The sequence below is a fragment of the Pinus tabuliformis genome, chromosome 8 (genome assembly GCF_031772625.1).
Source record: "Pinus tabuliformis cultivar Carrire ecotype Pingquan chromosome 8, CPIR1, whole genome shotgun sequence".
Lineage (NCBI taxonomy): Eukaryota > Viridiplantae > Streptophyta > Pinopsida > Pinales > Pinaceae > Pinus > Pinus tabuliformis.
In genome coordinates, this window is record NC_142294.1 from 60,175,390 (window position 1) to 60,185,560 (window position 10,171).

Here is a 10,171-nt window from a genome sequence, read left to right on the forward strand (position 1 = left end):
GATCTAGAAAATGGTTGTGGAGATAGACTTACATGGAGATAAAGCCTTGGAATGGAATGGTTTCTTCCAGGATCTCAAACGCACTGGTCTATGTAGGAACTTGAGGGGTGACTCACTTATATGGGGTGGTATGCTACGAAAAGGCTACGTTGTGGTAGTAGAAAATTATAGGTACATAATGGGTAATATATAAAACTCTATTATTGCCCCTTGGTTCCTCTACATATGGAAGTGGCATATTCCATTGAAAATTATATTATTCACTTGGGTAGTATGCAACAATAAGATATTAACTTGGGATAATCTCAAGAAGCGGGGATATCATGGCCCTAGATGGTGCCCCCTCTATGGTGCTGCTGGTGAGTTTGTTTCACATCTTTTTCTTTATTGTAATATCACTCAACAGATTTGGTCACAGATTCTCTCTTATTGCAGGATTCCTTATCAACGATTCGATTATAAGGAATTATGTATTCAATGGTGGACATCCATACAAGGATCACATAGATTCACCCCCCTGTTTTTTATATGGGAAACTTGGAGAGCACAAAACAATTGTATATTTGAGGGGATCCAGATCAATCGCCTCTGTATATGCTCAAAGATTCTCACTTGGCTGGATGCAGAGGAACCACACCCCGAGATCACAAAGGATCTTTCTGCAAGATATGTTCCTTCACAAATCTACATGCTTGCTAGCTTCTTCGACGGTGTTGCGCAACGTGGATGGTGTGGATGCAGGGTCTGGGTTTGAATTAACAAAAGAGAACACTCTAAGTTACATTGGTATGTTAGAAATGGTACAAACTCCCGGGCATAGAGATGTGCTTTGTGGGGGCTTCTTTGGTTTTCCAAAGTGAAATCTCTGGAAACCATCCATGTTTATGGCGATTCCACAACTCTTTTTGATGGTATACTGGGCAATACATCTTATGACCCACCAGACCTCCACGGCTAGATGGATCATATTAAAACTCTTATTAGATATTTCTAGTACCTTCACATTGAACATGTCTACAGGGTAGCAAACAATATTGTTGATACACTTTCAAAAAGTTGGACTTATTGTTGATGACAAAGACTTGCATGGAGCAATCTTTGACGAGGGATTCATAGATTTTCCATAGTGATGATTGTTTGGGAGACTACTTGTGTGCTTTAAAGGATATGTGACTATACATTCTATATGGATTTGTTTTTGTGTTGAAACATCTTAGGTATACTTATGATGAACTTATTAGACTTAGATATTGTTGGTAGGTTCCACACTATGCATGAATGGTTGGAAAACATTTGTAATGGAATTCTGGATGATGTATCTATTTTTGTCAGTGGCTGGATTTATGTCGATCTCTCATGATTAAGACTTATGTACTGGTTTACCTTCTTACTAATACAACCAGTAGTTTTTTTCTTCTGAAAAAATCCATGGATTCCATATATAATAAGAAACTAAAAAGCATCCATGCACTTGACAACATAGTCTGTGACGCATTTTTTTTTAAACTACTTTCCAAAAAATACTAATCTCATACTCTAAATCTAAGCTAGCCAAAAAAAATTAAGCGTTGACCAAATTATGCTTCTAAACATTCAATGTTTCCATTACCTCTATGCCCAAACTAGTAACTACGCCACCAATTTTACATACGTCGTCACTTGCAGGTGTGGGAGTTTCTATAAAAGCAAACATTATCCCAGTTATTAAAGCAACAAATCACAACAGAAGGCACAAATTGCTGGGAGGAATCTTGTTCTGCTAAGCCAAAATTGGAGTGCTTTTAACAAATTTCCACAGCATATTAGGCATGCAATTTATTTTTCCATATATAAAAGTTTACAAGGCCAAAATAACGATAATAGTTACGCGAGGTTAAAATATTAAAAGCATTTTGTTTGTGATGAATATGGAAATGTAAACCAATGTTAAAGCTCTCAATCCTCATCTATTATGAATCCAACCAAATCATGATTTTGGGAATTAAGTAATCACCATTCTTACGAAGAATCGTTATAACTAATCACCAACATTCTTAATTTAAAAGGGGGTGGCTAGTCCCCTGAAGAAGCATTTATTAGGCCATATGTACAATATATTACAAGTATCCAGACTGATAAACATCACATCAATCATATATCATTGACCATATATCAATATGCGCTGCGACCATACAAATCGCTGCAGAGAAGCTCTCGATAGAGAATGGAAACCGGGCGAGGCGCGAATAAACCGGCAGCCCCGCCGTTCAACCATGCACCCATGTGCTACTAATCACCAACATTCTGATGCAACAACCATTGGATTTTCTGGCAGTGGGCTAAAGTCTACAACCTTTTCGTGATACCTTTATTTTAATCATGTCAATCTTTCAGGTTTACAATAATAAAAATGTTGTTATAATCTCACTGGGTTTTCGCATCTATCTATTTTTGCAAGTTGTAGAAAGAATGAAGGCAAAGAGATTGTTTAAATTGCATAACAGAACTAAATGAGCAATCGATATAGTTGGACCTTTTGAGATTAGCTTCCGGCAGTGATTTGAATGGGTTTTATTTCCATTAACAAGGAGTTTAACATTGAATTTTATGAGGACAGTTGAAGTGGATGTGGTTGAGCTACTTCCAAATCTCTTGGCGCACCCTATCAGTTAGTTTCTCGTTCTTCTTTTAGATGGCCTTGATACGACCGAGCCGATTGTCTAAATTCAACAAGATATGATCCAACTTTTCAGAAATTACCCTTTTATGTTCTAGAAATTATCTTTAAGGCCTTAAACTTGGAGGGAGAGGAAAAGGGGGGACAATGTTGTTCTAAAGGGCCTATAGGCCATAGGTGATAGAACACTAAGAGTGGAAGGTTGTGCGAAAACTGATAGTGACTGTGGACCTGCCATATTTTGGTTTTTGTAAGTGTTTGTGGTTTGGACTATTCTAGCGAATTAATACTTATATTGTTGAAAATTCAACAAGAAAATTTTAATTTAATTTTGTTCTTAAATCAAATTAGGAATAAAATTGTAATTCCACATCACATGACAACTTGTATTAGTTAAATAAGTTAATTTGACTTAGTTGGCTCAGTTAATTTGAGTAAAGGCATGCCTTATTTATTTTGTACTATATAGATAGTAATGATAAAGGAAAAAAACATTGTTATGAATTTATTTTAGAATTCACATAAAATTGGAAATTAAAGAGTACAAAATGTGTCATGAAAAATTATTCTATAGATTAGAAATTTCAATGGGAAGCATAAGCTTATTAGAATATAATAAGGTTGTGTAACAGTAAATATGCACACATGTTAATTTTGGACTAGTTATGAACTTGTTCAGTTTCTGTGGAATAATACAAGGGAAAAGACAAATAACTTAGAATAGAACTAAAATATAAATGTAATTTTGTACATCGAGAATTTTTAAAGATTAGACACCCTAATTTCGATGGTGAATTTGAAGAGGGAGCAAAAGCATGTTTCCTTAATATATCCAACTATTTTGAAGTATACAACTACCTAAGTAACCTGAAATTAAGATTGACAACTTATTGGTTGATTGGTAAGACAACCATATGGTGAGAAGAGAACAAAGTTGTTAAAATAATTAGAAGTAAGAACTTAACTTGGAAACAGTTTAAGAAGGAATTTAAAAAGAACTATTGGACTGAGAGGTATTTTGATGAAAAGGCTAGGCCATTTCATGAGCTGAATTTGGGATAGTCTACCATGGATGAGTTTGTTAATATATTTATGAGTCTATTAAGATATGTACCTCAATTGAAAGAGTATAATGAAACAATACATAAATTTATCAATTGCCTACTTTTTTTATATAGGGAAATGATTGAATTTGACAATCCGAGGACCATAGGTGAGACCATCAAGGAGGAAAACTTTTGCTTTAATCAAAGTAAACAAAAAGGAGAAGGTTCTAAGGGTTGGGTGGCAAAGAAACATGACAGATTTGGTATTAAAAAAATAGGTTTAAGAAACCTACCTTTTCTAAGAGTATGCAAGCGGGAAACTATAACACAAATGCTGGCTAGCAAAAGAATTTTGGACAAAAAGGAGGACTAGGAACAAGAAACAAAAAAATTAGTGAATCAGTTAAACCATTAATAAAATGTTGGGGTTGCAATGAGAATCACTTATGGAGAGATTGTTCACAGAACCCATTAAATAAAAACGAAGCATTGAACGATATTCAAGAAGCATCTATTGTGAATGATGTTGTCTATAACATACCTAGAATCAGTGTTGCATTGGATGGGAGGCAAGCAGATCACCAATCCACCATGGTGGAAGTGCAAGGTAAGATTATTCAGAAAGATGTGTATGTACTCATTGATCCAAGATTAGATTAAGTTATATTTCCCCTATTGTAGTTGAAATATGCAATCTTGTAAAAGAGAAACAAAACAGACCTTGGTTAATATAGTTGGCTACAGGGACTAAAAGAAAACAGAATAGTTAATGCTTTAAGAAGAAAGCTTAGTCAAATTTGCGCTACATCAACAACAAGTTTGTCAACAAACTTAGTGGATCAAATCAAAATAACTGCAAATTCTAATACAAAATATTTGAAAATCAAGGAGAAAGTTCAGAAAACTAAAACATTGGAAGATGAGAGAGTGGCTTTTCAATAGAGAACCAAGATTTATTGTTGTTTAAAGGTAAAATTTGTACACTTGGTGATATAAATCTAAATTTTTTTGACTTAGCTGAACTGCACAAAAATCCAACAATTGGCCATCCTCGCTACAAGAAGTTGATTACTGTGTTTAGGAAGGATTTTTAATGGCCAGATATGAAAAGAGAGAACAAAATATGTAACTAGGTGTCTTGACTGTCAACAAGTTAAAGCATAACATCAACACCCTACTGGGTTGTTGCAACCCTACCTATTCCAGAATAGAAATGGGAGACAATTTCAATGGATTTCATTACTGGACTATGAAAGACCAGGAGATAGCAAGACTCCATTATGGTCGTGGTTGATAAACTCAACAGAACTGCACATTTCATCCATGTAAAATCCACTTTTAAAGCCATAAACATTGCAGAAATATTCATAGAAATTTTCAAACTCCATGGGATACCTAAAGTTGTAATTTCAAATAAGGATGTAAAGTTCACATCTAACTTTTGAAAAGGGTTGTTTGAAAATATGGGAACAAAGTTAAACTTTAGTGCATCTTACCATACTCAAATTGATGGTTAAAAAGAAAGAACCAATAAGATATTGGAAGATATATTAAGAATGCATGTTAAAGACAAACAAAATAAATGGGAGGACTATCTGCATTTAGTAGAATTTGCTTATAATAATGGATATCAAACCTCCTTAAAAATGAGCCATTTCAAAGTCATATATGGAAAAAGATGTAAAGTGCCCCTAAGCTGAGATCACCTTGAAGATAGATTAGTACTAGGACCAAATATGTTAAAAGAAATGGAATAAATAGTCAAATAGGTTAAACAAAATTTGAAAACATCCCAAGATCATCAAAAAAGTTATTCAAATTTGAAAAGAGTTCAAAAAGTGTTTAAGGTGGGAGATCATGTGTACTTAAAGGTCAAACCCAAGAAAAGTACACTCAGACTTGGTAGTTGTGCCAAGTTGTCACCTAAGATACTGTGTACATTTTCAAGTGTTAGCCATAATTGGACCTGTAGCTTATCATCTAGCCCCACCAACCAACATTAAAATTCACAATGTGTTTCATGTTTCTTTATTGAAAAAATATGTACATGATCCATCTCATGTAATTGATTGCAATGTTATACAAGTGGAGCCAGAGGGAGAGTTTCTAGAAAAACCACTGCGTATTCTAGACCAAGGGTAGTTACGCTCTGGAATATAGATGTAGTGCAATTGGAAGCTTAATGGAAACATTTCACTCCAGAAGAAGCAACTTGGGCGTTGGAGGATGCTTTCAAATAAACACATCCTTCTTTGTTTTGATGAAAGCTGGAATGTGTTTCCAGAATGACATTGATCAGGCACTAGGACGGTGTCAAATTCAAGTAGGGGATGATGTCGGTGTCAAATTCAAGTAGGGGATGATGTGATATCCGCTGTCTTAATAAATTTTGTAATTCAATGTGCATATATGTGTTTTTGGTTAAGTATGCTATATTGAAAGACAAGTGAACATTTTAATTATCACTAATTTGTTATTGATAATAATTGATTATAAAGTTGTATTTATTATGTTTTGTAAATAAGGAAATCTGGAAAATTAATTGTTGAAGTACAAATGGCTAAAAGAGGAAAATGTTGCAATTTAATTATGGAAGTGTTATTATCCATCAATAATTTCTAAGCATCTAATCTGAATGATTTGATTAAATTTAATTGAGGAATTATGATATTGGCCAATTAATTATTTCCTAGAAAACACGGAGTTGTCCTCAAAAGTGGGAAACAATAGCTCATTAATGAGCAGATAACTACCTGCCACTTGTTTGTGAAGTGGAGATAGTGATCAAATCAAAATCAAAAGTGTGGTTGATGGGTTGGAATAAAAATAGTTTTCTCTTTGTTTTTGTCTCATTCTAAAAACACAGAAGAGCCAAAAAAAAAAAAAGTGTAGGCCTAGTTGCTCGGGGTGACACTAGCTGGATTTGTATAAAGGTTGGGAAGAGCCATGTACTTGACAATTAGTCTTCCATAAAATACTTATTTTTCCAAATTAGAATTTATACTGGTGTATTTGAATAAAAGAGAAAAAAAATTGGTTATATATATATAAGATTTGAATAGAGTCATGTCTTTCTTATTTATTCTATACTAGATAGATAGATAGTATAAATGAAATGATAAAGAAAAATAACATTGTTATGAATTTATTTTAGAATTAAAGAGTACAAATTTTGTCGTAAAGAATTATTCTATAGATTAGAAATTTCAATTGGAAACAGAAACTTATTAGAATATAATAAGCATGTGTAATAGTAAATATATGTATTATGTACCACAGAAGATAGACAAATGCACGCATATGTTAAACTTGGACTGGTTATGAACTTGTTCAGTTTCTGTGGAATAATATAAGGGAAAAGACAAATAACTTGTGAAAAAATTAAAATATAAATGTACTTTCACACATACATATATATAACCGAGCAAATTCTACCTGTATAATTCTCTATTAGTAAAAAGAAAAAGAAAAATTATCATATCTCTTATCTTCTGAACGAATGAAGAGAAATAATTTGAACTACATGTAAAAACCTCTTGTATTTTAGCTTTTTGATTGATGTTACAAACAAATTCAATTTATAAAAAGAATATGCAAGAAGAAATTATGGAAGTTTTTATAGAAATAGTATGGTGACAAAACCGATCCAAAAGAGAAAAACATAACAAGTTTTTTTGGAAACATAAAATAACTATAAAAACAAGTAGAGTGTCAATGAGGTTCTTAAGCCCTCAAGTAAAGTGTAACATAAATAAATTAAAAAAGAACAGAAATTTTGTTCATTATATAATAATAGTTCAAAATTTCAAATATAGGAAGCTTACTGTTTGTATACAAAATTTAGAGTTCGTAGACACTAAAAAGATTACATGCCAAGTAAGGTATTAAAAGAAATGTTTTAAAATAAAAACACATTGCAGAGCTAAACAACTCAGAATTTGGTCTTTAAGCAAAGAGAATTCACATTCACGTCCATACAGGAGATGAAACCAAGAGTTGGAAGTTCCTAACCTAGTAAACACAATAAGTAGGTTGAAAATATAACTTCAAAACTATTGGAATATATTCGAAAGAGAGTTTGTTTTGATAGACTTATATTCGCACCTGTAAGAATCAAAACATATGGTATGAGCGATTAATATCAAGAACTGTGTATGTCAATGGAAATATATGTAAATGGAAATAAAAAAAATATATGAGCAAAGAAAATAAGAAAAATATACCTGGGGATGTAATATGTATGATGGTTGACATCCTCCCTACCTGTACAATGTGGATACGTAATCAATTACTGTACAATGGTTAAGAAAAGAAGAACAAGCTTTCCTCAACAAAATTTAATAATAAGAGGGTTATTCTATAAAATTATGAACCATGTAGCCATATAATGATACCAAGTTATAACTGTTAAAAAAAAAAATCAACAGTTCAATATCTGAAATAAATTGTCAGTTTTGTAAAAAGTAACTGCCATCGAAAATACCCTTGTCAGTATTGGAATCGAAAAATGAAAAACCGTCCTTTATCATATAGGCATTTGAAATTCAAAAGAGAAGGGTGTGCATGCGTTTTCCAAAGAAGAGAAATAATACATGCGAGAAAAACCTTAGGGTTTGAAAAAAAAAACCTAAATTAAAGTTACACATGGCCAAGCCAAATAAAAAGCAAATATCAGACAAAGAGGAAGATTCAAGAAAGCCATTAAGGGTTTGAAGACAAGTTTGAACAATGGGTAGTAAAAGAACATAGAATGGAATAAATTCTGATGTAGTTATTGAGAAACAAAAAGAAGTGGAAAAATCTTTGAAAAATTACGAACTATCGGGAAATTTGCTCAAAATAAACTTAGATCTTTTCTCAAAAGAGATACATCGTCAAGGGGTCGAAACCCTATATAATTTAGTAACAGGAATAAACAAATCAAGAAAAGAGAAAGAATAAAAAGGGGAATTATGATGCGGCCTTAGGCCATTACCATTATTATTTGAAAAGTTGAGCCATAAACACCAACGACTCTAGAAATGGAAGAAAACTTACTCAAGGATGTCTCGACATGGCAAATGATTGAAAAATTTAGTGGTCAAGCAATAGCTGAGGTCGAGCCAAAACTATATCCATTATTAACAGAAAATTTATGTATATCGTTGAATGGGAAATTGCATAGGAGATTTCCATCAGAGGAATAGAACTCTATACAACCTGCGAAAACAACAATAGAGGAGAGATTTAAGTTACATTTGAATACGTACTGAAGCATAAACTGTAGATGGTTCATGCATGAAACAAGAGTAAATCCAATACAGAGTTTACATACCCACTTACCTCGTTGCAAGTCGTTGCATAACTGGAGAAGAAAAACTATCTCATTCAATAGATGAGAGCACAGTATCTTGGTGGTCAAATATAGTTTCTTGCATTAGTAAACTGCTCGAGAACACTACAAAAAAATAGTCACAAACCCTAGTTGCAGAGGAAGAAACACGGTAGAGGAAATACAACAAAATGAATGAAGTTGGAAGATATGCATAGTAGTCAACAAGAATCCGAGAAACCTTAAACCCTTTCCACTGTCCATCGCGCGAAATTCAATCCCAAGTTCATTTGCTAGGTCAAAAGTACACCATCTGTCTACATTGGTAAGTGTCGTGTGGCTTGAGAGAACAATCTGGAGAAAGATGATTAAAGACTAGCATAGATTCTAATGCAACGATGGAATGTGTATATACAAAATAATACCACATTCATAAATAAAATGTGTGACAAACCATGTGTAGGGTTATAGATGTACCATCAAATAAGAACGTAGGCATGTATATATTATACTTTGCAACGTGGTGAATGATATTTCTTACAATATAGGTTCATATTCAGGTGATGAAGAAGATAGGAGAGACATATACATGTATACGTCGATTCTGATAAAGGTTCTCAAACCATGTTTTATAGAAAATAACCTCAACGGCATATATGTCCCAGTTTTGACAATAAACCTCAACGGCATATATGTCCCAGTTTTGAGAATATGGTTGGGTAGTAAGACATAAATATATGGAGATTCACAAACTATGAATATGATTCACAAACTATGAATATATGTGTGTGATGAAGAAGATAGGAGAGACATTTACATGTATAACTCGATTTTAATAAAGGTTCTCAAACCATGTTTTATAGAAAATAACCTCAACTACATATATGTCCAAGTTTTGACAATATGGTTGGGTAGTAAGACATAAATATAGGGAGATTTTCACAACTATGAATATATGTGTGTGATGAAGAAGAGAGGAGAGACATTTACATGTATACATCTATGTCCAAGTTTTGACAATATGGTTGGGTAGTAAGACATAAATATATGGAGATTTTCACAACTATGAATATATGTGTGTGATGAAGAAGAGAGGAGAGACATTTACATGTATACATCTATGTCCAAGTTTTGACAATATGGTTGGGTAGTAAGACA

General features: G+C 33.0%; 1 long non-coding RNA gene across 1 annotated transcript; it reads right to left on the reverse strand.

Annotated features, from left to right (window-relative positions):
* Positions 1-7,553: 7,553 nt before the first annotated feature.
* LOC149234142 (uncharacterized) lies at positions 7,554-9,481 on the reverse strand. Its single transcript, XR_016268209.1, has 4 exons — positions 9,025-9,481; positions 8,740-8,901; positions 7,926-7,965; positions 7,554-7,806 (listed from the first exon to the last, which is right to left on the reverse strand). It is a non-coding gene; the product is annotated as an uncharacterized LOC149234142 (long non-coding RNA).
* Positions 9,482-10,171: the final 690 nt, after the last annotated feature.